This window comes from Lithobates pipiens, unplaced genomic scaffold (genome assembly GCF_037356315.1).
Source record: "Lithobates pipiens isolate NorthernLeopardFrog02 unplaced genomic scaffold, aLitPip1_a1.2 Scaffold_28, whole genome shotgun sequence".
Lineage (NCBI taxonomy): Eukaryota > Metazoa > Chordata > Amphibia > Anura > Ranidae > Lithobates > Lithobates pipiens.
The window spans coordinates 82103837-82129716 of NW_027507789.1; the positions used below are offsets into that span (position 1 = coordinate 82103837).

General features: G+C 47.1%; 7 pseudogenes; 5 read left to right on the top strand and 2 right to left on the bottom strand.

Moving 5' to 3' along the window:
* LOC143936585 (5S ribosomal RNA) lies at positions 1-120 on the bottom strand (annotated as a pseudogene).
* A 7579-nt stretch (positions 121-7699) lies between these two features.
* On the bottom strand, positions 7700-7818 carry LOC143936535 (5S ribosomal RNA; annotated as a pseudogene).
* Positions 7819-11642: 3824 nt separating this feature from the next.
* On the top strand, positions 11643-11761 carry LOC143936823 (5S ribosomal RNA; annotated as a pseudogene).
* A 694-nt stretch (positions 11762-12455) lies between these two features.
* Positions 12456-12574, top strand: LOC143936428 (5S ribosomal RNA; annotated as a pseudogene).
* A 4793-nt stretch (positions 12575-17367) lies between these two features.
* On the top strand, positions 17368-17486 carry LOC143937208 (5S ribosomal RNA; annotated as a pseudogene).
* A 3581-nt stretch (positions 17487-21067) lies between these two features.
* Positions 21068-21186, top strand: LOC143937711 (5S ribosomal RNA; annotated as a pseudogene).
* Positions 21187-21507: 321 nt separating this feature from the next.
* Positions 21508-21626, top strand: LOC143937304 (5S ribosomal RNA; annotated as a pseudogene).
* The last annotated feature ends 4254 nt before the right edge of the window (positions 21627-25880 follow it).

Here is a 25880-nt window from a genome sequence, read left to right on the forward strand (position 1 = left end):
AGCCTACGGCATCTGGAAATCCCAGGCGGTCTCCCATCCAGGTACTAAACTGGTCCCAACCCTGCTTAGCCTCTGAGATCAGATGAGATTGGGCTCTTTCAGGGTGGTGTGGCCGTAGGAGATTTCTTCAGGCACTCTCAACCTTGACTAACGCCAATATGGTCACCTTGGGAAACAAACAAAAAAATCAAGTCAACGCCAACAACATGAGAAGAAGTCTGCAGCACCTAGTATTCCCAGGTGGTCTCCCATCCAGGTATTAACAAGGCCCGACACTGTTTAGTCTCTGAGATCAGACGAGATCTGGTGCTTTCAGGGTTATGTGGCCATAGGCGAGCTCTTCAAGCACTCTCAACCCTCTTGACAAACACCAAGATGGTCACCTTGGTAAACAAACAAAAAAAAAAAACAAGTCAACGCCAAGAACATAAAAATAAGCCTTCAGCACCTAGTATTCCCAGGTGGTCTCCAATCCAGGTACTAGCAAGGCCCGACCCTGTTTAGCCTCTGAGATCAGAGGAGATCGGGCGCTTTCAGGCTTATGTGCCCATAGGCAGGGCCGGATTAACATAGGGGCTATTGGAGCTGCAGCTCCAGGCCCCTTTCTCAAGATAGGCCCATTTGCCCAAAAAAAAAAAAAATCAAAAAAAAAAAAAAATATCGACCTAGAGGATTTTAGCTCGGCGACCAGGAGTCACAGAGACCCCATATTTGGTGGGTATGTAGCTAAAGACCCACCCCAGCACTGGTTAAAATATGGGGCTGCTATCATCTATGGTTCCGGAGATACAGGGTTCCTTGCGCAGCCTGTCAGAAGCTACATACAGAGCGGCAGTATAAATACAAGCTGGAACACTCTGCAGCAGACTGAGAGGATGAACTCACAGAGCTCATAATAATTATTTGTATATTACTTATGATAATTAACCCCTTGGCAACCAGGCCCATTCTGAGACTTCTCTCCTACATGTAAAAATCATCATTTTTTTATGCTAGAAAATTACTCAGAACCCTCAAACATTATATATTGTTTTAGCAGAGACCCTATGGAATAAAATGGTGGTATTTGCAACTTTTTATGTTGGAAAGAAACTGTTTCATTCATAAAAAAAAACACTAAAGTTAGGACGATTTTTTGTTGTGTACTAAGCGATGCTTTACATTTTTTTACAGTTTACATGTTTAGAGTTACAGAGGAGGTCTAGTGCTAGAATTATTGCTCTCGCTCTAATGATCTTGGCGTATGTAACCTGTGTGTATCTGGCTCTGATACTAACCGGTGCCTACCCAGGGACTGACTAGTATCTCTCCCAGCCTGTCCCCACACACCCTCTTACCTGCTGCCCTGTGAATGGGGCAATCACTCCCGCAGTGTTATTCAATCACTCCCGCAGTGTTATTGTGTTCTGCCAGTGAATACAATGATTAGTGTTGCTAACTATAGGTGGCAGCACTGATTATTTTGGGGAAAACCTGACAGGCTGGTTGCACTCAAGTCGGTTAATAGGTTGACTTGTGTAAAACCAGCTAGCCCATACATAGATCGACTATGGCTGGTCTCTGCCTAATTGGTGTAATTTCAATCCATGTCTGGCCCGCTTAACCACTACACAGCCCCTAAACATCCTTCCACAAACCTTTACATTTTTCCTTCCCAGATTACTTCATCCTCCTCTCCTATACATAGTGCCCACTGTCATACTCTCCACACTTCTCTCCTATACATAGTGCCCACTGTCATACCCTCCACACTTCTCTCCTATACATAGTGCCCACTGTCATACTCTCCACACTTCTCTCCTATACATAGTGCCCACTGTCATACTCTCCACACTTCTCTCCTATACATAGTGCCCACTGTCATACTCTCCACACTTCTCTCCTATACATAGTGCCCACTGTCATACTCTCCACACTTCTCTCCTATACATAGTGCCCACTGTCATACTCTCCACACTTCTCTCCTATACATAGTGTCCACTGTCATACTCTCCACACTTCTCTCCTGTACATACTGCTCACTGTCATACCCTCCACACTTCTCTCTTATACATAACGCCCGCTGTCATATCCTACACTCTCCTCACCTGTACATAGTGCCCACTGTCATACACTTCTCTCCTGTACATAGTGTCCACTGTCGTACCCTTCACACTCCTCTCCTATACAGTGCCCACCGACATACCCTCCATACTCCTCTCCTATACATAGTGCCCACCGCCATACCCTCCATACTCCTCTCTTATACATAGTACCCACCGCTATACCCTCCATACTCCTCTCCTGTACATACTACTCACTGTCATACCCTTCACACTCCTCTCCTATACATAGTGCCCACTGTCATACCTCCAACACCTCTCTCCTATACATAGTGCCCACTGCCATACCTCCAACACTTCTCTCCTATACATAGTGCCCACTGTCATACCCTCCACACTCCTCTCCTGTACATACTACTCACTATCATACCCTCCATACTCCTCTCATATACATAGTGCCCGCTGTCATACACTTCTCTCCTGTACATAGTGTCCACTGTCGTACCCTTCACACTCCTCTCCTATACAGTGCCCACCGACATACCCTCCATACTCCTCTCCTATACATAGTGCCCACCGCCATACCCTCCATACTCCTCTCCTATACATAGTGCCCACCGCTATACCCTCCATACTCCTCTCCTGTACATACTACTCACTGTCATACCCTCCACACTCCTCTCCTATACATAGTGCCCACTGTCATACCTCCAACACTTCTCTCCTATACATAGTGCCCACTGCCATACCTCCAACACTTCTCTCCTATACATAGTGCCCACTATCATACCCTCCACTCCTGTACATACTACTAACTTTCATACCCTCCATACTCCTCTCCTATACATAGTGCCCACCGTCATATCCTCCCTCCACACTCCTCTCCTGTAATTACTGCTTACTGTCCTACTCTCCTGTACATAGTGCCCACTGTCATACCCTCCACACTCTTCTCTTATACATAGTGCCCAATTTCATACCCTCTACACTCCTCTGCTGTGCATACTGCCCACTGTCTTACCCTTCACACTCCTCTCCTGTACATAGTGCCTTCTGCCATACCCTCTGCACTCCTCTCATGTACATAGTGCCCACTGTTAGAACTTCCACATTCCTCTCCCTCACCTGCACATACTTCCCACTTTTATACCATCCACACTCCTCCCTTATGCCTCTTACCCACAAAAAACTGTTCTTTAAAATTATATGTTAAAATTATATGTTCCTCAATGTTACCAGCTCTAGAATGGGCACTTTTGTCAGTTCAACTAAAGGAAATCTCACAGTCCTCATATTTGTTCTGCCCCATTATTAGTACTTATTTTATTTTGTAATGACTATTGTGATGTATAGAGGAACACGGGGGATGTCAGCTACTCTAAATATAGCACTTGTAAAAAAAGCAACCCTAAAATATATTTGAAATGTTGACAACCATGTACTTAGGCACTGCCCAAGGGCCACAGGGTCAGTAGGGCCCCATGAGAGGCTCCGGTGATAGTAAAGCGGTAGTAAACTTTTCTAACATTACTACTTTTTAGAGGCCCTTGGGGAGGTTATGCCATAATGTACAAGTGTGCCCAGCATATTAGCACATTAGGGTACACTTACCTGTCAGACCTCCAGTGCTGTGCTGTGATCAGTCCGGCGGGGCCCGGGCACTTCCATCTTCACCCGGTCTTCGTTCTGGGTTCTGTGCCTTCCGTCATTTGCCTTGGCCAGGCTGCGTTGATGTCATTCCCTCTTTCTCCCATCCCCCCCTTTCTCTCTCATCCTCCCTCCCTTACCCCTCACACCTCTTTCATCCCCTCTCTCTCTTTCATTTAATTTGTTATAACAAAAAATAGTTTGCATTTTTATTTATTTATTGTTTATAAAAGGCCCCATCAAAATCCTCAGCACCAGGCCCACAATGTTCTTAATCTGGCCCTGCCCATAGGCAATCTCTTTGGGCACTCTCAACCCTCTTGACAAATGCCAAGATAGTCACCTTGGGAAACAAGCGAAAAAAAAACAGGTCAATGTCAACAACATAAAAAGAAGACTACGGCACCTGGTATTCCAAAGCCATCTCCCATCCAGGGACTAACTAGGCCCAACCCTTCTTAGCCTCAGAGATGAGAAGAGATAGGGCTCTTTCAGGGTGATGCTGCTGTAAGCGAACTCTTTGGGCACTCTCAACCCTCTTGACAAATGCCAAGATGGTCACCTTGGGAAACAAGTGAAAAAAAAAAAAACAAATCAAGGCCAACAACATAAAAAGAAGCCTACAATAACTGGTATTCCCAGGTGGTCTCCCATCCAGGTACTAACCAGGCCTGACTCTTCTTAGCCTCCAAGATCAGATGAGATTGGGTGCTTTCAGAGTGCTCGGACTCTTTCCCCATCACTAATGGGACGAGGCAGGGGTGCCCTCTGTCTCCCCTAATTTTTATTCTGACACTGGAACCACTTATTTGTCACGTTCGGAATGACCCGAATATTACTGGCATATCCAAACCCTCGGCACACCACAAAATTGCGGCGTACGCTGACGATCTAATTTCTTTCGTCTCCAATCCACACATTTCGCTTCCCAATATACTCGCGACTCTTCGGCGATACGGCAGCCTATCAAACTATAAAATCAATTGCACCTTTGGCTGTATTGAATATATCGGTCCCGGATGGTGAGGCCAAGAGGCTACGCTCCGCTTTTCCATTCTACTGAGCTGAAAAATCTATACGTTACCTGGGCGTTGACATCGCAGCGGATTTGGCGCAATTGTACCCGCTTAATTTTGTCCCTCTCCTGAATAGATTTGGGAAACTGGCATGCTTTAACACTGACCTGGTTCAGGCGCTGTAATGCATTCAAAATGACGGCCCTCCCGCGGATCTTATACTTGTTCCAGACATTACCGATCCGGTTACCCCCAATCTTTTTCAGACATCTGCAGGTGCTGCTCCGGGACTTTATTTGGGCGCACAAACCGCCCAGAGCCCGTTTGCAATTGCTTGCCAGACCAAAGGACAAGGGGGGTCTGGGTCTCCCAGATCTGAGACAATACAACAGAGCGACTCTGCTAGCGAGAGTCGTTGATTGGCATTGTAATGGCCCACACAAGCAGTGGGTGGAGATGGAGATTGAGGATGGATCCATTCCCCTATTGACCTCCCCGTGGCTCCTGTCCTCCCTACCAAAAGACCTCAGAGATCACCCCATAGTGGGAGCTACGTTGGCTGTTGTGCGGAGGTTGTTCCGCTGCACACACATTGCTCCCCTGCCGTCACCAATGACTCCGGTTATAGGTAATCCAGACTTCCCACCGGGATTTACCAACAAGAAACTGCGACAGTTGACAGTTGACAGTGGTAGGGAAACAGCGTCTGGGAGAGGTGTGGTCCTCGGGAGGGCTCCCGACCACGCAAACCGTCGCCGAGCTTTCTGACCCTCCGCTTGACTTGTTTAATGCTTATCAACTTCGTCACTTTCTTCTGGCCATACAAAGGGCCCCCTACACTCCTAGAGACCTGACGCCCTATGAATCCATCTGTCACAAAAAGGAACCTGTGCAACACACCCTCTCCCTCCTGTACAACCTATTAAGTAGTCAGGAGGAGGAGTCGACCCCACCATTTATCCACAAATGGGAGATTGCATTTGGCATCACATTTACCCCACAACAGATAGGGAAGATCCTGACATTAGTACATAAAGCTTCCATCGCAAACCAATATCAAGAATCAGGATACAAGATAGTCTCACGCTGGTATAGAGTCCCATACCTTCTGAATAAAATGAATAGATCGATTCCGGATGTTTGTTGGAGGTGTAATTCAGATACGGGGACCATGGGACACATTTTCTGGGCATGCCCGGCCTTGAGGAACTTTTGGGTGGAGGTGACCGGGACGATAAAAACTCTCAGAAATGTAGATATCGCAGACAACCCAGCAGCGTGCCTTCTACACTTGACCGAACAGCCTGTTCAAAAATACAAAAAAACCCTCACGATGCAATTCCTGAACGCCGCCCGGGCCTGCATTCCCACACTGTGGAGGCAGCCTCAGCCCCCATCCAAGGTGCTGTGGTATTCCAAAGTCAATCATATTCTCCGGATGGAAGAATTGACCGCCACCCTTCACAACACTGAAGAGGCATTTAGTGATACATGGAGGCCCTGGAGGTATTTTACTGGTACCTGAGACTACATTTGGGAGGTGAGCAGCGCCCCTGTCCCAGAAAACGACTGAACATCTAACGTTTACCTACGTAGGCCAAGTCTGCCCTGGGTGGCATTCCCCCCCTCCCTTTTTGTCTTTATTTTTCTTTTTTTCCCCGCCGCCATCCCGCCCCCCTCTTCTCTCTCCGTCTTTGCACTCTCTTCTTCCCCCGTCCTCCCTTTTCACTATGCCTTGTCTCCTTACTAGCCTTTGGGACCCAGAAGAACCCCAGGGTTCTGGACACGACCGGCTCATATTTTACTCTGGTTCACATAGGTCATGATAAGCTGGCTCGCTGTGGTCCCAGTTGTTCTCCATGATTACATTTGTCCGAACGGAGCTGCATTAGTTATACTGTACTACATGTCGGAGGTGGGGTTTCTCTCTTTTCTGCATGAAACTCTAGGACTCCCCTCTGAGAACCCAGAGTTATTTGGCTGCCTATTTTTTGTTACCATGTAATTGTGACCCTGGGTCATGCTGTATGGTTGACTGTTATATTTATGTTGTTCTACTTATACTTAATAAAAGAATAAAACAAAAAAAAAAAAAAAGTCAATGCCAACAACTTAAAAAAAAAGCCTATGGCATCGAGAAATCCCAGGCGGTCTCCCATCCCGGTACTAACCAGGTCCCAACCCTGCTTAGCCTCTGAGATCAAATGAGATTTGGCTCTTTCAGGGTGATGCAGCCATAGTAGATTTTTTCAGGCACGCTCAACCCTCTTGACAAATGCCAAGATGGTCACCTTAGGAAACAAACAAAAAAAACAAGTCAACACCAACAACATAAAAAGAAGCCTACCGCACCTAGTATTTCCAGGCGGTCTCCCATCCAGGTATTAACAAGACGCGGCCCTTTCTAGCCTCTGAGATCAGCGGAGATTGGGCGCTTTCAGGGTGATGTGCCCATAGGCAATCTCTTTGGGCACTCTCATCCCTCTTGAAAAATGCCAATATAGTCACCCTGGGAAACAAGCGAAAAAAAACAGGTCAACGCCAACAACATAAAAAGAAGAATACGGCACCTGGTATTCCATGGCCGTCTCCCATTCAAGTACTAACTAGGCCCAACCCTTCTTAGCCTCTGAGATCAGAAGAGATATGGTGCTTTCAGGGTGATGTGGCTGTAAGCGATCTCTTTAGGCACTCTCAACCCTCTTGACAAATGCCAAGATGATCACTTTGGGAAACAAGCGAAAAAAACAGGTCAACACCAACAACATAAAAAGAAGCCTGCGGCATCTGGAAAACCCAGGCGGTCTCCCATCCAGATACAAACCAGGCCCAACCCTGCTTAGCCTCTGAGACCAAGCGAGATTGGGCGCTTTCAGGGTGTTGTGCTCGTAGGCAATTTCTTTGTGCACTCTCAACCCTCTTGACACATGCCAAGATGGTCACCTTGGGAAACAAGGGAAAATAAAACAGGTCAACGCCGACAACATAATGAGAAGCCTACGGCACCTGGTATTCCCAAGCTGTCTCCCATCCAGGAACTAACCAGGCCCATCGCTGCTTAGCCTTCGAGATCAGATGAGATTGGGATCTTTCAGGGTGATTTGGCCGTAGGCACTCTCTTTGGGCACTCTGAAGCCTCTTGACAAAGGCCAAGATGGTCACCTTGGGAAACAAGCTAAAAAAAACAGGTCAAAGCCAACAACATAAAAGAAGCCTACGGCATCCAGTATTCCCAGGCGATCTCCCAATTAAGACACTAACCAGACCAGATCCTTCTGTGGCACCTGGTCTTCCCAGGCAGTCTCCCATCCAGGTACTAACCAGGCCTGACGCTGCTTAGCCTCTGAAATCAGACGAGATCGGGTGCTTTCAGGTTGATGTGGCCGTAAGCTTTCTCTTCAAGACACGCCCAACCCTCTTGACAAACGCCAAGATGGTCGCCTTGAGAAACAAGCAAAAAAAACAGGTCAAAGCCAACAACATAAAAAGAAGCCTATGGGCTTACAGCGGACCCTAAAAGATGGGACCCACTAGCTCTGTCATGGTTCGGACGCTGTAATGTGTTGAAGATGAACGCAATGCCACGACTTCTGTATCTACTACAAGCCTTACCTATCAAAATACCCCAGACTTTCTTTCATGCGGTTCGCTCAATCTTTATCAAGTTCCTCTGGCGCGGAAAACATATGCGTATTGGTAGGGCAATGCTATTGCGACCGAAATTGCGGGGAGGTATTGGCTTCCCGGACCCTGCTCTATATTACACAGCGACGCACATGACACCGGTGGTTGACTGGTGCCGGTGTTCTGCCATATACTGTCCGGCCATGATATAGTGTCTGCGCCGTACTGCGCATGCGCAGTACGGAGCAGACGAAGCTTCGGAGATTTTCATGCGCGGTGAGTGGAGGTGGTAGCCCCACCATCCAAGTGGACATAGGGTTGTGAATATTAGAGGGCCCCTCGCAGGCGAGCTTCGGGCTTGGCCTCGCTGCGCTCGGCTCTTTTATATTCTTTTATATTCTTACTCTATGTCACATACTCACAGTCCCGGTACAAATATGCAAAATAGAGCAAAAGAGTACATGGTTTATTTTGATGTATGATAGTTTTATTGCATGCTTGATGTGGATGATTAAAATCGTGTAGTGATCTATATTTAGCATAAGAATGAAAAGGCATAACATGGCAATGAGACAAAATCCATTAGAGATGTGAGCTAGATGAAATGATGAAATGTCTCTGTATAGCCCAGATTGTCTTCTGTTATCACTTAGCCTACCCTCTAAATTCACTAGCCTCTCTATATACACCAGCATGTTTACACTAGCCGGTCTTCTGCATACAATAGCCTGTCTTCGATATACACTAGCCTATGTTCTGAATACACTAGCCCGTCTTCTGTCTTCTGTATGCCCTAGCCTGTCTTCTGTATACATTAGTCTCTCTGTATAAACTAGCATCTCTGTATACCCCAAACTGTCTTCTGTAAAAACTTGTCTCTCTTTATAGCCTGTCTAGCCTTTCTTCTGTACACACTAGCTTCTCTGTATACACTAACCAGGCTTCTATATACAATAGCTTCACTCTATGCACTAGCCTCTCTGTATAATCTAGCCTCTCTATATACCCTCTCTCTATATATAGTGTTCTGCATCTCCGTAGTGGTAGCCTCTCCGTAGAAGCCAGCCTTTATTCTGTATTCACTAGCCTTTCTTCTGTATGCTGTAGTCTTTTATATATACTAGCTTCTCTGTACACCCTTGCATCTCTGTAATACACTAAACCCTCTGTATACCACAGCCTGTCTTCTGTATACACTAGACTGTAAACACTAGCTAGAATACACCAGCCTGTCTTCTGTACCCACTAGAATCTCTGTATACACTACCCAGTCTTCTGTATACACTGTCAGCTTGCATGTATACCCAAGCCTGTCTTCTGTATACACTAGTCTCTCTATATCCACTGTCCTATCTGTATACACTCGACTCTCTCTATACACTAACCTCTCTATATACACTAACATCTTTGTATATACTAGCCTCTCTTTAAATTAGCCTCTCTGTGTACCCCAGCCTCATTGTTTACTCTAGCATCTCTGTATACTCAAGCCTATCTGCTTACACGAGTCTGTATTCTGTATTCACTAGCCTGTATTCACTAGCCTTATATATACTAGCTTCTCGCTTCTCTGTACACTAGACTCTCTGAATACACTAAACCCTCAGTATACCACAGCCTGTCTTCTTTATACATTAGACTGTAAAAACTAGCTAGAATACACCAGCCTGTCTTCTTTACCCAATAGACTCTCTGTATGCACTACTCAGTCTTCTGTATACACTGTCAGCTTTGATGTATACCCAAGCCTGTCTTCTGTATACACTAGTTTCTCTATATGCACTGTCCTTTCTGTATACTCTCGACCCTCTCTATACATTAACCTCTCTATATACACTAACATCTTTGTATATACTAGCCTCTCTTTAAATTAGCCTCTCTGTGTACCCCAGCCTCACTGTTTACTCTAGCATACTCAAGCCTATCTACATACACGAGTCTTCTGTATTGTGTATTAACTAGCCTTTCTTCTGTATGCTGTAGTCTTCTATATATACCAGCTTCTCTGTACACTCTTGCATCTCTGTAAACACTGTGTAAACTAGCCAGTCTTATGTATACACTCGCCGACTGTATACACTAGACTCTCTGAATACACTAAACTCTCTGTATACCACAGCCTGTCTTCTGTATACACTAGACTGTAAAAACTAGCTAGAATACACCAGCCTGTCTTCTGTACCCACTAGACTCTCTGTATACACTACCCAGTCTTCTGTATAGAATGTCAGCTTTCATGTATACCCTTTCTGTATACACTAGCTTCTCTATATGCACTGTCCTTTCTGTATACACTCGACTCTCTCTATACACTAACCTCTCTATATACACTAACATCTTTGTATTTGTCTTTAAACTAGCCTCTCTGTGTACCCCAGCCTCACTGTTTACTCTAGCATCTCTGTATACTCAAGCCTATCTACATACACGAAACCTGTATTCTGTATTCACTAGCCTTTCTTCTGTATGCTGTAGTCTTCTATATATACCAGCTTCTCTGTACACCCTAGCACTGTAACAGTACTAGGTTCCTGTATTACAGAAACAGAACACCAGCAATAAGGTGTATACTGTGCAGGAGGCACACAACACCGACTCTAACTTCTGCACTGCAGATGCATATATTGCAGAAATTTAACACCAGTAATAAAGGGTAGCTTCAGGTGTGTACTGTGCAGGAGGCACATAACACCCACTGTAACAGTGCTAGGTTCCCAAGCAGTAAAGACACTGTCCCTGCCTATAGTCCTCTTTCCCTGACCACCGCAACACACTATACAAGGCCGCCGCGCTGGCGGCCTTATATAGTGGGGGGTGTGTACTAAACCCCCCTGAGCTATAATTGGCCACAGGAATCCTGCCTGTGGTGAATTGTGGCTCTCCTCACAGAGGATGTCACATCTGTTCTTATTATATAGAACCTATTATGCTCCTCGTAAACTTTTTCAGTTTGGCCGAACGGCCGGACGCAAGTTGCCCCCGGTGCGGGAACATGGGGGGAGACATGATGCACATGTTTTGGAGATGCCCGAAGTTGATCCGCTACTGGACAGAGGTGACAGGAACCATTGATCGGGTGGTTGGAACCTCCACCAGGATGGAGGCGAAGTATTGTCTCCTGGGATTAGTTGAAGGAGTTGGAAACCCGGGAAGTAGCCAGATGGCAGTTCTGAGATGCCTATTTCAGGCAAGGAAACTGATTGCTCAACCCTGCTTAGCCTCCAATGTTAGCAATGACTTGGTTTTTTTCGCTTGTTTCCCAAGATGACCATGTTGGCGTTTGTCAAGATGGTTGAGGGTGCCCGAAGAGATCGCCTATGGCCCCATCACCTTGAAAGTGCCTGATCTTGTCTGATCTCGGAGGCTAAGCATTGTCGGGCCTGATTAGTAACTGGATGGGAGACCAACTGGGAATACCAGGTGCCGTAGGATTCTTTTTATGTTGTTGGCGTTGACATGGTTTATTTTTTCCGCTTGTTTCCCAAGGTGATCATCTTGGCATTTGTCAAGAGGGCTGAGAGAGTCCAAAGAAATCTCCTATTTCCACATCCCCCTGAAAGCGCCCAATCTCATCTGATCTCAGAGGCTAAGCAGGGTCCGGCCTGGATAGTACCTAATTAAAGGTGCCGTAGGAATCTTTTTATATTAATGGCTTTGACCTGTTTTTCTTTCGCTTGTTTCCCAAGGTGACCATTTTAGCATCAGTCAAGAGTTTTGAGTATGTCCCAAAGCGTTCGCCTGAGGTCACATCACCCTGAAAGCGCCCAATCTCAGAGGCTAAGCAGGGTCTGGGTCAGATGGGAGACCGGCAGGGTCTATGTTGTTGGCGTTGAACTTTTTTTTTTCACTTGTTTCCCAAGATAACCATCTTGGTATTTGTCAAGAGGGTTGAGAGTGTCTAAATAGAACACATATGGCCACATCACCCTGAAAGCGCACAATCTCATTGATCTCGGAGGCCTAGCAGTGTACGGCCTGGTTAATACCTGTATGGGAGACCATCTGTGAATACCAGGTGCCGTAGGCTTCTTTTTATGTTGTTGGCGTTTACCTGTTTATTTTCGCTTGTTTCCCAAGGTGACCATCTTGGCGCTTAACAAGAGGGTTGAGAGTGCCCAAAGAGATCACCTACGGCCCCATCACCCTGAAAGCGCCCAATCTCATCTGATCTCAGAGGCTAAACAGTGTCGGGCCTGGTTAGTACCTGGATGGGAGACCGCCTGGAAATACCAGGTGCCATAGGCTTCTTTTTTTGTTGTTGGCTTTGACCTGGTTTTTTTCCCTTGTTTCAAAAGGTGACCATCTTGGCATTTGTCAAGAGGGTTGAGAGTGCACAAAGAAATTGCCTACGGGCACAACACCCTGAAAGCGCCCAATCTCGTTTGGTCTCAGAGGCTAAGCAGGGTTGGGCCTGGTTTGTACCTGGATGGGAGACCGCCTGGGTTTTCCAGATGCCGCAGGCTTCTTTTTATGTTGTTGGCGTTGACTTGTTTTTTTTGTTTGTTTCCCAAGGTGACCATCTTGGCGTTTGTCAAGAGGGTTGAGCGTGCATTTGATCTCAGAGGCTAAGCAGGGTTGGGACATGGTTAGTACCTGTATGGGAGACCGCCTGGGATTTCTCAATGCCATAGGCTTTAGTTTTAAGCTGTTGGCATTGACTTATTTTTTTTATTTTTATTATTCTTTTATTAAGTAGAACAACATAAATATAACAGTCAACCATACAGCATGACCCAGGGTCACAATTACATGCTAACAAAAAATAGGCAGCCAAATAACTCTGGGTTCTCAGAGGGGAGTCCTACAGTTTCATGCAGAAAATAGAGAAACCCCACCTCCGACATGTAGTACAGTATAACTAGTGCAGCTCCGTTCGGACAAATGTAATCATGGAGAACAACTGGGACCACAGCGAGCCAGCTTATCATGACCTACGTGAACCAGAGTAAAATATGAGCCGGTCATGTCCAGAACCCTGGGGTTCTTCTGGGTCCTGAAGGCTAGTAAGGAGACAAGGCATAGTTAAAAGGGAGGACGGGGGAAGAAGAGAGTGCAAAGACGGAGAGAGAGGAGGTGGGGGGATGGCGGCGGGGAAAAAAAGAAAAATAAAGACAAAAAGGGAGGGGGGGAATGCCACCCAGGGCAGACATGGCCTACGTAGGTAAACGTTAGATGTTCAGTCGTTTTCTGGGACGGGGGCACTGCTCACCTCCCGAATGTAGTCTCGAGTACCAGTAAAATACCTCCAGGGCCTCCATGTAACACTAAATGCCTCTTCAGTGTTGTGAAGGGTGGCGGTCAATTCTTCCATCCGGAGAATATGATTGACTTTGGAATACCACAGCACCTTGGATGGGGGCTGAGGCTGCCTCCACAGTGCGGGAATGCAGGCCCGGGCGGCATTCAGGAGTTGCATCGTGAGGTTTTTTTTGTATTTTCGAACAGGCTGTTCGATCAAGTGAATGAAAAGGCATAACATGGCAATGAGACAAACTCCATTAGAGATGTGAGCTAGATGAAATGATGAAATGTCTCTGTATAGCCCAGATTGTCTTCTGTTATCACTTAGCCTACCCTCTAAATTCACTAGCCACTCTATATACACCAGCATGTTTACACTAGCCGGTCTTCTGCATACAATAGCCTGTCTTCGATATACACTAGCCTATGTTCTGAATACACTAGCCCGTCTTCTGTCTTCTGTATGCCCTAGCCTGTCTTCTGTATACATTAGTCTCTCTGTATAAACTAGCATCTCTGTCTTCTGCATCTCTGCATCCCAAACTGTCTTCTGTAAAAACTTGTCTCTCTTTATAGCCTGTCTAGCCTTTCTTCTGTACACACTAGCTTCTCTGTATACACTAACCAGGCTTCTATATACAATAGCTTCACTCTATGCACTAGCCTTTCTGTATAATCTAGCCTCTCTATATACCCTAGATAGTGTTCTGCATCTCCGTAGTGGTAGCCTCTCCGTAGAAGCCAGCCTTTATTCTGTATTCACTAGCCTTTCTTCTGTATGCTGTAGTCTTTTATATATACTAGCTTCTCTGTACACCCTTGCATCTCTGTAATACACTAAACCCTCTGTATACCACAGCCTGTCTTCTGTATACACTAGACTGTAAACACTAGCTAGAATACACCAGCCTGTCTTCTGTACCCACTAGAATCTCTGTATACACTACCCAGTCTTCTGTATACACTATCAGCTTGGATGTATACCCAAGCCTGTCTTCTGTATACACTAGTCTCTCTATATGCACTGTCCTATCTGTATACACTCGACTCTCTCTATACACTAACCTCTCTATATACACTAACATCTTTGTATATACTAGCCTCTCTTTAAATTAGCCTCTCTGTGTACCCCAGCCTCATTGTTTACTCTAGCATCTCTGTATACTCAAGCCTATCTGCATTCACTAGCCTGTATTCACTAGCCTTATATATACTAGCTTCTCGCTTCTCTGTACACCCTTGCATCTCTGTACACTAGACTCTCTGAATACACTAAACCCTCAGTATACCACAGCCTGTCTTCTGTATACATTAGACTGTAAAAACTAGCTAGAATACACCAGCCTGTCTTCTTTACCCAATAGACTCTCTGTATGCACTACCCAGTCTTCTGTATACACTGTCAGCTTTGATGTATACCCAAGCCTGTCTTCTGTATACACTAGTTTCTCTATATGCACTGTCCTTTCTGTATACTCTCGACCCTCTCTATACATTAACCTCTCTATATACACTAACATCTTTGTATATACTAGCCTCTCTTTAAATTAGCCTCTCTGTGTACCCCAGCCTCACTGTTTACTCTAGCATCTCTGTATACTCAAGCCTATCTACATACACGAGTCTTCTGTATTGTGTATTAACTAGCCTTTCTTCTGTATGCTGTAGTCTTCTATATATACCAGCTTCTCTGTACACCCTTGCATCTCTGTAAACACTGTGTAAACTAGCCAGTCTTATGTATACACTCGCCGACTGTATACACTAGACTCTCTGAATACACTAAACTCTCTGTATACCACAGCCTGTCTTCTGTATACACTAGACTGTAAAAACTAGCTAGAATACACCAGCCTGTCTTCTGTACCCACTAGACTCTCTGTATACACTACCCAGTCTTCTGTATAGAATGTCAGCTTTCATGTATACCCTTTCTGTATACACTAGCTTCTCTATATGCACTGTCCTTTCTGTATACACTCGACTCTCTCTATACACTAACCTCTCTATATACACTAACATCTTTGTATTTGTCTTTAAACTAGCCTCTCTGTGTACCCCAGCCTCACTGTTTACTCTAGCATCTCTGTATACTCAAGCCTCTCTACATACACAAAACCTGTATTCTGTATTCACTAGCCTTTCTTCTGTATGCTGTAGTCTTCTATATATACCAGCTTCTCTGTACACCCTAGCACTGTAACAGTACTAGGTTCCTGTATTACAGAAACAGAACACCAGCAATAAGGTGTATACTGTGCAGGAGGCACACAACACCGACTCTAACTTCTGCACTGCAGATGCATGTATTGCAGAAATTGAACACCAGTAATAAAGGGTAGCTTCAGGTGTGTACTGTGCAGGAGGCACATAACACCCACTGTAACAGTGCTAGGTTCCCAAGCAGTAAAGAGCGTCCTCTTTCCCTGACCACCGCAACACACTATACAAGGCCGCCATGCTGGCGGCCTTATATAGTGTGGGGTGTGTACTAAACCCCCCTGAGCTATAATTGGCCACAGGAATCCTGCCTGTGGTGAATTGTGGCTCTCCTCACACAGGATGTCACATCTGTTCTTATTATATAGAACCTATTATGCTCCTCGTAAACTTTTTCAGTTTGGCCGAACGGCCGGACGCAAGTTGCCCCCGGTGCGGGAACATGGGGGGAGACATGATGCACATGTTTTGGAGATGCCCGAAGTTGATCCGCTACTGGACAGAGGTGACAGGAACCATTGATCGGGTGGTTGGAACCTCCACCAGGATGGAGGCGAAGTATTGTCTCCTGGGATTAGTTGAAGGAGTTGGAAACCCGGGAAGTAGCCAGATGGCAGTTCTGAGATGCCTATTTCAGGCAAGGAAACTGATTGCCCAACCCTGCTTAGCCTCCAATGTTGGCAATGACTTGTTTTTTTTCGCTTGTTTCCCAAGATGACCATGTTGGCGTTTGTCATGATGGTTGAGAGTGCCCGAAGAGATCGCCTATGGCCCCATCCCCTTGAAAGTGCCTGATCTTGTCTGATCTCGGAGGCTAAGCATTGTCGGGCCTGATTAGTAACTGGATGGGAGACCAACTGGGAATACCAGGTGCCGTAGCATTCTTTTTATGTTGTTGGCGTTGACATGGTTTTTTTTTTCCGCTTGTTTCCCAAGGTGATCATCTTGGCATTTGTCAAGAGGGCTGAGAGAGCCCAAAGAAATCTCCTACGGCCACATCCCCCTGAAAGTGCCCGATCTCATCTGATCTCAGAGGCTAAGCAGGGTCCGGCCTGGATAGTACCTAATTAAAGGTGCCGTAGGAATCTTTTTATATTGTTGGCTTTGACCTGTTTTTCTTTCGCTTGTTTCCCAAGGTGACCATTTTAGCATCAGTCAAGAGTTTTGAGTATGTCCCAAAGCGTTCGCCTGAGGTCACATCACCCTGAAAGCGCCCGATCTCAGAGGCTAAGCAGGGTCTGGGTCAGATGGGAGACCGCCAGGGTCTATGTTGTTGGCGTTGACCTTTTTTTTTTCACTTGTTTCCCAAGATAACCATCTTGGTATTTGTCAAGAGGGTTGAGAGTGTCTAAATAGAACACCTATGGCCACATCACCCTGAAAGTGCACAATCTCATCTGATCTCGGAGGCCTAGCAGTGTACAGCCTGGTTAATACCTGTATGGGAGACCATCTGTGAATACCAGGTGCCGTAGGCTTCTTTTTATGTTGTTGGCTTTTACCTGTTTATTTTCGCTTGTTTCCCAAGGTGACCATCTTGGTGTTTAACAAGAGGGTTGAGAGTGCCCAAAGAGATCACCTACGGCCCCATCACCCTGAAAGCGCCCAATCTCATCTGATCTCAGAGGCTAAACAGTGTCGGTCCTGGTTAGTACCTGGATGGGAGACCGCCTGGAAATACCAGGTGCCATAGACTTCTTTTTTTGTTGTTGGCTTTGAACTGTTTTTTTCGCTTGTTTCTCAAGGCGACCATCTTGGCGTTTGTCAAGAGGGTTGGGCGTGTCTTGAAGAGAACGCTTACGGCCACATCACACTGAAAGCACCCGATCTCGTCTGATTTCAGAGGCTTAGGAGCATCAGGACTGGTTAGTACCTGGGTGGGAGACTGCCTGGAAAGACCAGGTGACATAGAAGGATCTGGTCTGGTTAGTGTCTTGATTGGGAGATCGCCTGGGAATACCGGATGCCGTAGGATTCTTTTTATGTTGTTGGCTTTGACCTGTTTTTTTTCCCTTGTTTCCCAAGGTGACCATCTTGGCATTTGTCAAGAGGGTTGAGAGTGCACAAAGAAATTGCCTATGGGCACAACACCCTGAAAGCGCCCAATCTCGTTTGGTCTCAGAGGCTAAGCAGGGTTGCGCCTGGTTTGTACCTGGATGGGAGACCGCCTGGGTTTTCCAGATGCCGCAGGCTTCTTTTTATGTTGTTGGCGTTGACTTGTTTTTTTTGTTTGTTTCCCAAGGTGACCATCTTTGGGTTTGTCAAGAGGGTTGAGCATGCATTTGATCTCAGAGGCTAAGCAGGGTTGGGACATGGTTAGTACCTGGATGGGAGACCGCCTGGGATTTCTCGATGCCATAGGCTTTAGTTTTAAGTTGTTGGCATTGACTTATTTTCTTTATTTTTATTATTCTTTTATTAAGTAGAACAACATAAATATAACAGTCAACCATACAGCATGACCCAGGGTCACAATTACATGCTAACAAAAAATAGACAGCCAAATAACTCTGGGTTCTCAGAGGGGAGTCCTACAGTTTCATGCAGAAAATAGAGAAACCCCACCTCCGACATGTAGTACAGTATAACTAGTGCAGCTCCGTTCGGACAAATGTAATCATGGAGAACAACTGGGACCACAGCGAGCCAGCTTATCATGACCTACGTGAACCAGAGTAAAATATGAGCCGGTCATGTCCAGAACCCTGGGGTTCTTCTGGGTCCCGAAGGCTAGTAAGGAGACAAGGCATAGTCAAAAGGGAGGACGGGGGAAGAAGAGAGTGCAAAGACGGAGAGAGAGGAGGTGGGGGGATGGCGACGGGGAAAAAAAGAAAAATAAAGACAAAAAGGAGGGGGGGAATGCCACCCAGGGCAGACATGGCCTACGTAGGTAAACGTTAGATGTTCAGTCGTTTTCTGGGACGGAGGCACTGCTCACCTCCCGAATGTAGTCTCGAGTACCAGTAAAATACCTCCAGGGCCTTCATGTAACACTAAATGCCTCTTCAGTGTTGTGAAGGGTGGCGGTCAATTCTTCCATCCGGAGAATATGATTGACTTTGGAATACCACAGCACCTTGGATGGGGGCTGAGGCTGCCTCCACAGTGCGGGAATGCAGGCCCGGGCGGCATTCAGGAGTTGCATCGTGAGGGTTTTTTTTGTATTTTCGAACAGGCTGTTCGGTCAAGTGTAGAAGGCACGCTACTGGGAACCCAAAAGTTCCTCAAGGTCGGGCATGCCCAGAAAAGGTGTCCCATGGTCCCCATATCTGAATTTCACCTCCAACAAACATCCGGGATCGATCTATCCATTTTATTCAGAAGGTATGGGACTCTATACCAGCGTGAGACTATCTTGTATCTTGATATTGGTTTGCGATGGAAGCTTTATGTACTAAGGTCAGGATCTTCCCTATCTGTTGTGGGGTAAATGTGATGCCTAAGTCCCTCTCCCATTTGTGGATAAATGGTGGGGGTCGACTCCTCCTCCTGACTACTCAATAGGTTGTACAGAAGGGAGAGGGTGTGTCGCACAGGTTCCCTTTTGTGACAGATGGATTTATAGGGTGTCAGGTCTCTAGGAGTGTAGGGGGCCCTTTGTATGGCCAGAAGAAAGTGACGAAGTTGATAAGCACTAAACAAGTCAAGCGGAGGGTCAGAAAGCTCGGCGACAGTTTGCGTGGTCGGGAGCCTTCCCATGGGCCACACCTCTCCCAGACGCTGTTTCCCCACCAGTGTCAACTGTCGCAGTTTCTTGTTGGTAAATCCCGATGGGAAGTCTGGATTACCTATAACCGGAGTCATTGGTGATGACAGGGGAGCAATGTGTGTGCAGCGGAACAACCTCCGCACAACAGCCAACGTAGCTCCCACTACGGGGTGACCTCTGAGGTCTTTTGGTAGGGAGGACAGGAGCCACGGGGAGGTCAATAGGGGAATGGATCCATCCTCAATCTCCATCTCCACCCACTGCTTGTGTGGGCCATTACAATGCCAATCAACGACTCTCGCTAGCAGAGTCACTCTGTAGTATTGTCTGAGATCTGGGAGACCCAGACCCCCCTTGTCCTTTGGTCTGGCAAGCAATTGCAAATGGGCTTTGGGCAGTTTGCGCGCCCAAATAAAGTCCCGGAGCAGCACCTGCAGTTGTCTGAAAAAAATTGGGGGTAACCGGATCGGTAATGTCTGGAACATGTATAAGATCCGAGGGAGGGCCATCATTTTTAATGCATTACAGCGCCCGAACCAGGTCAGTGTTAAAGCATGCCAGTTTCCCAAATCAGATTTCAGTCTATCCAGGAGAGGGACAAAATCAAGCAGGTACAATTGCGCTAAATCGGCTGCGATGTCAACGCCCAGTTAACGTATAGATTTTTCAGCCCAGTAGAATGGAAAAGAGGAGCGGAGCCTCTTGGCCTCACCATCCGGGACCGATATATTCAATACAGCCGACTTGGCGCAATTGTTTTTATAGTTTGATAGGCTGCCGTGTCGCTGTAGAGACGCAAGTATTTTGGGAAGCAAAATGTGTGGATTGGAGATGGAAAAAATTAGATCATCAGCGTACGCCGCAATTTTGTGCTGTGCCGAGGGTTTGGATATGCCAGTAATATTCGGGTCATTCCGAACGTGACACATAAGTGGTTCCAGTGTCAGAATAAAAATTAGGGGAGACAGAGGGCACCCCTGCCTCGTCCCATTAGTGATGGGGAAAGAGTCCGAGCACCACTCGGTCACCCGTACCGCTGCCGATGGCGTGGAGTAAAGCGACATTACCCAGCTCATCATGTTGGGGCCAAGACCTATATGTTCCAGGGTGGCCTGCATAAAGTTCCAGGCCACCCTGTCAAAGGCCTCCTCCGCGTCCGTTGACAGCATAAGCAAGGGCCCTCCCTGTACATGCGCCGCATGGATTAAATTGAGGACTCGGGCCGTATTGTCTCTAGCTTCCGACTTATTTTTATTTTTTTGCTTGTTTCCTAAGGTGACCATCTTGGCATTTGTCAAGAGGGTTGAAAGTGCCTGAAGAGATTGCCTACGGGCACATCACCCTGAAAGCACCCGATCTCGTTTGATGTTGGAGGCGAATAGAGTCGGGCCTTGTTAGTACCTGGATGGGAGACCGCCTGGGAATACCAGGTGTCGTAGACTTCTTTTTATGTTGTTGGCGTTGACCTGTTTTTTTTTCGCTTATTTCCCAAAGTGACCATCTTGGTGTTTGTCAAGAGGGTTGAGAGTGCCTGAAGAGATTGCCTGAAGAGATTGCCTGAAGAGATTGCCTATGGCCACATCACTCTGAAAGCACCCAATCTCATCTGATCTTGGAGGCTAAGAAGAGTCGGGCCTGGTTAGTACCTGGATGGGAGACCACCTGGGATTACCAGTTATTGTAGACTTCTTTTATGTTGTTGGCGTTGATTCGTTTTCTTTTTTTTGCTTGTTTCCCAAGGTGACCATCTTGGCATTTGTCAAGAGGGTTGAGAGTGCCCAAAGAGATCGCTTACAGCAGCATCACCCTGAAAGAGCCCTATCTCTTCTCTTTTCTGAGGCTAAGAAGGGTTGGGCCTAGTTAGTACCTGGATGGGAGATGGCGTTGGAATACCAGGTGCCGTATTCTTCTTTTTATGTTGTTGACATTGACCTGTTTTTTTTTCACTTGTTTCCCAAGGTGACCATCTTGGCATTTGTCAAGAGGGTTGAGAGTGCCCGAAGAGATCACCTACGGCCCCATCACCCTGAAAGCGCCCAATCTCGTCTGATCTCGGATGCTAAACAGTGTCGGGCCTGGTTAGTACCTGGATGGGAGACCGCCTGGGAATACCAGGTGCCATAGGCTTCTGTTTTTTTTGTTTTTTTATTTAGTAGTATGCGACATACAATGCAAAGGCAACTTCACAGAATGTGTGATACAAATAGTTATAAACAAACGATCATATTGCATGGATATCAGAGCCAATGGTAAGAAGTCTGAGGAGAATAGCACGTGTACAGCTTTGCGGTCATATCAAGATGAGATTAAAGCTCCATCTCGTTGGGATCCTCTACCACTTAAAATATTATTGATACTAGCCCTGCTACCCTCGAAGAGTTTAGATATCCATAGATAGGGGAAGAGTATTGTGTAGTAGTCAAATGGGGTCTGAACATACCATTTTCTTTTCCCTTTTTTGAGTTAAGAAGGGAAATAGTAGAACTGAAAGGAGGGAGAAGGGGAAAGAGAAGATTGGGGAAGGAAATGGCAGAAAAGGAAAAGAAGGGGTAAGGGGGTGTCTTGGGTAGAGTGGATAGGGTGTGGTCGGGTGGGGTCCCCTCCCAGGGAGCAAGAGACGCCCTCGGCTCACCAGCTCATCAGCTGTCCAACGTTTGGAACAGCGATCTCCAACGATCACCATGAGCTTGCTATGTCTCGCGGAGGTATTCTTCCGAAAAGCGAAACTGGGTCCAGTAGAACCATCTGTTCCCATGCTCCTCCGTTTTATCCCTCATTGTGGCAGTCAGGTCTGCCTTTCGTTCAATATCATTTACCCTTGCGAACCACTGGGTCACCATTGGAGCAGATTGCTCTTTCCACTGACTTGGGATGCAGGCCCTAGCTGCATTGAGGAGATGTTTAAGTAAGGACTTATGATAACGCTTTCTCGACATAGGAGTTAGATTGAGAAGAACTGCTGCGGGATCATTGGCTAAGGAAATGTCTGTGAACTTGTGGATGAGTCTCAGGACAGGCTGCCCGAATGTTTGTAATTTAGGGCATTCCCTGAAAATGTGGAGAATGGTGCCAATCTGTTGCCCACAGCGACAGCAGCGGTCAGATTGACCGGGGAATATTTTGGCCAACACCACCGGTGTACGATACCAGCGTGTGATCAGCTTATATGAGATCTCCTGATATTTACTGCAGAGTGACGACTTATGGGCGAAAAAGAGTATTCTGTCCTTCTGTGGTTTGGAGAATGTAGTTTGTTAGTCCCTTTTCCATTTAGCTAGGAAGGGTGGATCCGTGGAGGATTGTGCGTCTGTCAGGATTTGGTAGGACCTAGAGAGGGAACCACGAATTGGGCCATCATCCAGGCAAAGTTCCTCGAAGGGGTGGAATTGGCTAGAGAAGAACGAATGGTTAGGTAGTGATCTGAGGAAATGGATTAGCTGTCTAGCTCTCCAGCTATCCAATGCAACAGGTACTTGCTCTAGCAGTATGGTCCCCATGGGAATCAAGCCCGTGGGTCCAAGAAATAGGGCTGCTCTCAGAAGCCCTTTCGGGGCTTGCCTGGTAAAGGCCTGGTCAGACAGGCCCGGAGGGAATCTAGGATGTCCAATAATTGGGGTCATAGGAGAAGGGAAGTTAGTCAGGTGGGAAAGATGAAAAAAACTATCCATCTCGGCGAGCGAGGGGCCAATTAACGGGTGAGTAGTCACACAGGGCTCCAATGGCCTCCCCGCCCAAGGCAGACCAGCCAGTGGAACCCGCGCCTTCTCCTGCTCTAGCTTGACCCATAGCTTCAGTTCCCCATGCCGGTGTCTTATCACATATGGTCCCCCATCGGATAGTGTCCGCTGTGTACTGCGCATGCGCAGTACACAGCAACACAGATTCCGAAAATTGCCGAGCATGAACGGCGCCTGCGCACTGAGTCCAGGTTCTATCCCCACTATCCAAGTGGACATAGAGTAAGAATATAAAAGAGCCGAGCGCAGCGAGGCCGAGCCCGAAGCGTGGCGAGCGAAGCTCGCCTGCGAGGGGCCCTCTAATATTCACAACCCTATGTCCGCTTGGATGGTGGGGCTACCACCTCCACTCACCGCGCAGGCGCCGTTCAGCTTCGGAGATTTTCCGAAGCTTCGTCTGCTCCGGACACTATATCATGGCCGGACAGTATATGGCAGAACACCGGCACCAGTCAACCACCGGTGTCATGTGCGTTGCTGTGTAATATAGAGCAGGGTCCGGGCAGCCAATACCTCCCCGCAATTTCGGTCGCAATAGCATTGCCCTACCAATACGCATATGTTTCCCGCGCCAGAGGAACTTGATAAAGATTGAGCGAACCGCATGAAAGAAAGTCTGGGGTATTTTGATAGGTAAGGCTTGTAGTAGATAGAGAAGTCGTGGCATCGCGTTCATCTTCAACACATTACAGCGTCCGAACCATGACAGAGCTAGTGGGTCCCATCTTTTAAGGTCCGCTGTAAGCCCATAGGCTTCTTTTTATGTTGTTGGCTTTGACCTGTTTTTTTTGCTTGTTTCTCAAGGCGACCATCTTGGCGTTTGTCAAGAGGGTTGGGCGTGTCTTGAAGAGAACGCTTACGGCCACATCAACCTGAAAGCACCCAATGTCGTCTGATTTCAGAGGCTAAGCAGCGTCAGGCCTGGTTAGTACCTGGATGGGAGACTCCCTGGGAAGACCAGGTGCCATAGAAGGATCTGGTCTGGTTAGTGTCTTTTTTTTTTTTTTATTCTTTATTTACGGATTGCAGGTAATACAGAGACAAACTGTAAAAGACATAGATCCCTCAGTTTTCCAGGTTAACAAAAATACATAGTTAATACTTCGTGGGGGACTGGGGGAAACCTAACAACTTATGTCAGCAGCAGCCCCAGCCGTGGCTAGGCCACCACATTATCCCACTCTAATGATCTGGCACCCTAGTGTCTACTTATAAACCAGGGCAGTCCGCGGGGCGATCCCCCTCAAGGCCCAGACTGAGGGGCCTCTAACATCGGTCACCTTCATTCTATTGGTCAAAGAGCTCAGCCGGGACCACCCCGAGGGCCGCCAACCCCTGGCTGGGAAATCGAGGGAACAAAACGAAAAGATCCTTGCAATCACCATGTATTTTAATTATACTTGGGAGTTAGGGGGTAGGGAAAGAGGGGGGAGCAAATGGGCAGGAGAAGGGGATGGGGTAGAAAGAATGAAAGTTATAGGGGGCTAACAGTGCTACGAGGCAGACGGGGGAGAGAGTGAACCAGGGTGGTATACGAAAAGGAAGAGAAAGAAAGAGGACTCCGATGGGTTCCCACGGCCGGACCCTTCCCTCTATACACGTGCTAGAGCCTACAGATAGGATCTGTATGCGTTGGAAAACCTGAACAGGCTCCAAGACAACCAACAAGCAGTGTGCTCTTCCTCCCGGTCGCCTAACGCTGATGTGAGCTGTTCCATACGGTAGATGTCGCAAACTCTTGCAAACCAGTGAGACACCAGTGGAGCGGCCTGCTGTTTCCACATGCTAGGTATACATGCCCTGGCCCCACTCAGAAGATGTTTTAAGAGAGATTTATGGTACTTCTTGCTCGAGAGTGGGGTCAGATTGAGGAAGATCGTAGCTGGGTTGTTCTGGAGATCAATAGCCGTGAGGTCATAAATGATATTGAGAACCTGTCTCCAGAAATGGGCCAGTTGAGGGCATTCCCAGAAGATACGTAGTAACGTGCCGGCTTGTTCACCGCATCGCCAGCACAAAGGGCTGTGACCGGGAAACATAGCCGCCAGGACAGTGGGGGTCCTGTACCATCGGGTCAAAATTTTATAAGCTATTTCCTGGTATTTACTACATAGGGATGACTTGTGCGCAAAAAGAAGCGCGCGGTCCTTCTGGTCTGGCGAGAGCCGGACATGCAGGTCTCGCTCCCATTTTTCCACGAACACCAGGTTACCCTGGGAGAGTTGGTCCAGTAGGATGCGATATGACAGGGAAAGAGACCTTCGGGTCGGTCCCTCTCCTGAGAATACCTCCTCAAACGATGTTAGGGGTCTGCGGAATTCGCCACTGTTTGGCAAAGATTTTAAGAAGTGGGAGAGTTGGGCAAGCTTCCACTGTCCCAGGGCCGTGGTTGCTAACGCCTCGTACATAGTGGAGACCGCTGTCCACGTCCTAGGGCCAAGAAAAGAAGAGGCCCGCACAAGGTCCCAGTCAGGGTCGAGGCGGAAAGACTTTTCCGTCATGCCGGGTTCAAAGCGTGGGTGTCCAATAATAGGAGTCATGGGCGAAGGGAAACTGGGCACGCCCGTCAGGGTAAAATATCTGTCTAGCTCTTGTAACGTTGGCTCAATGTGTGGGTGTGCCCGCGTCGCTCCCGACCAGCCCG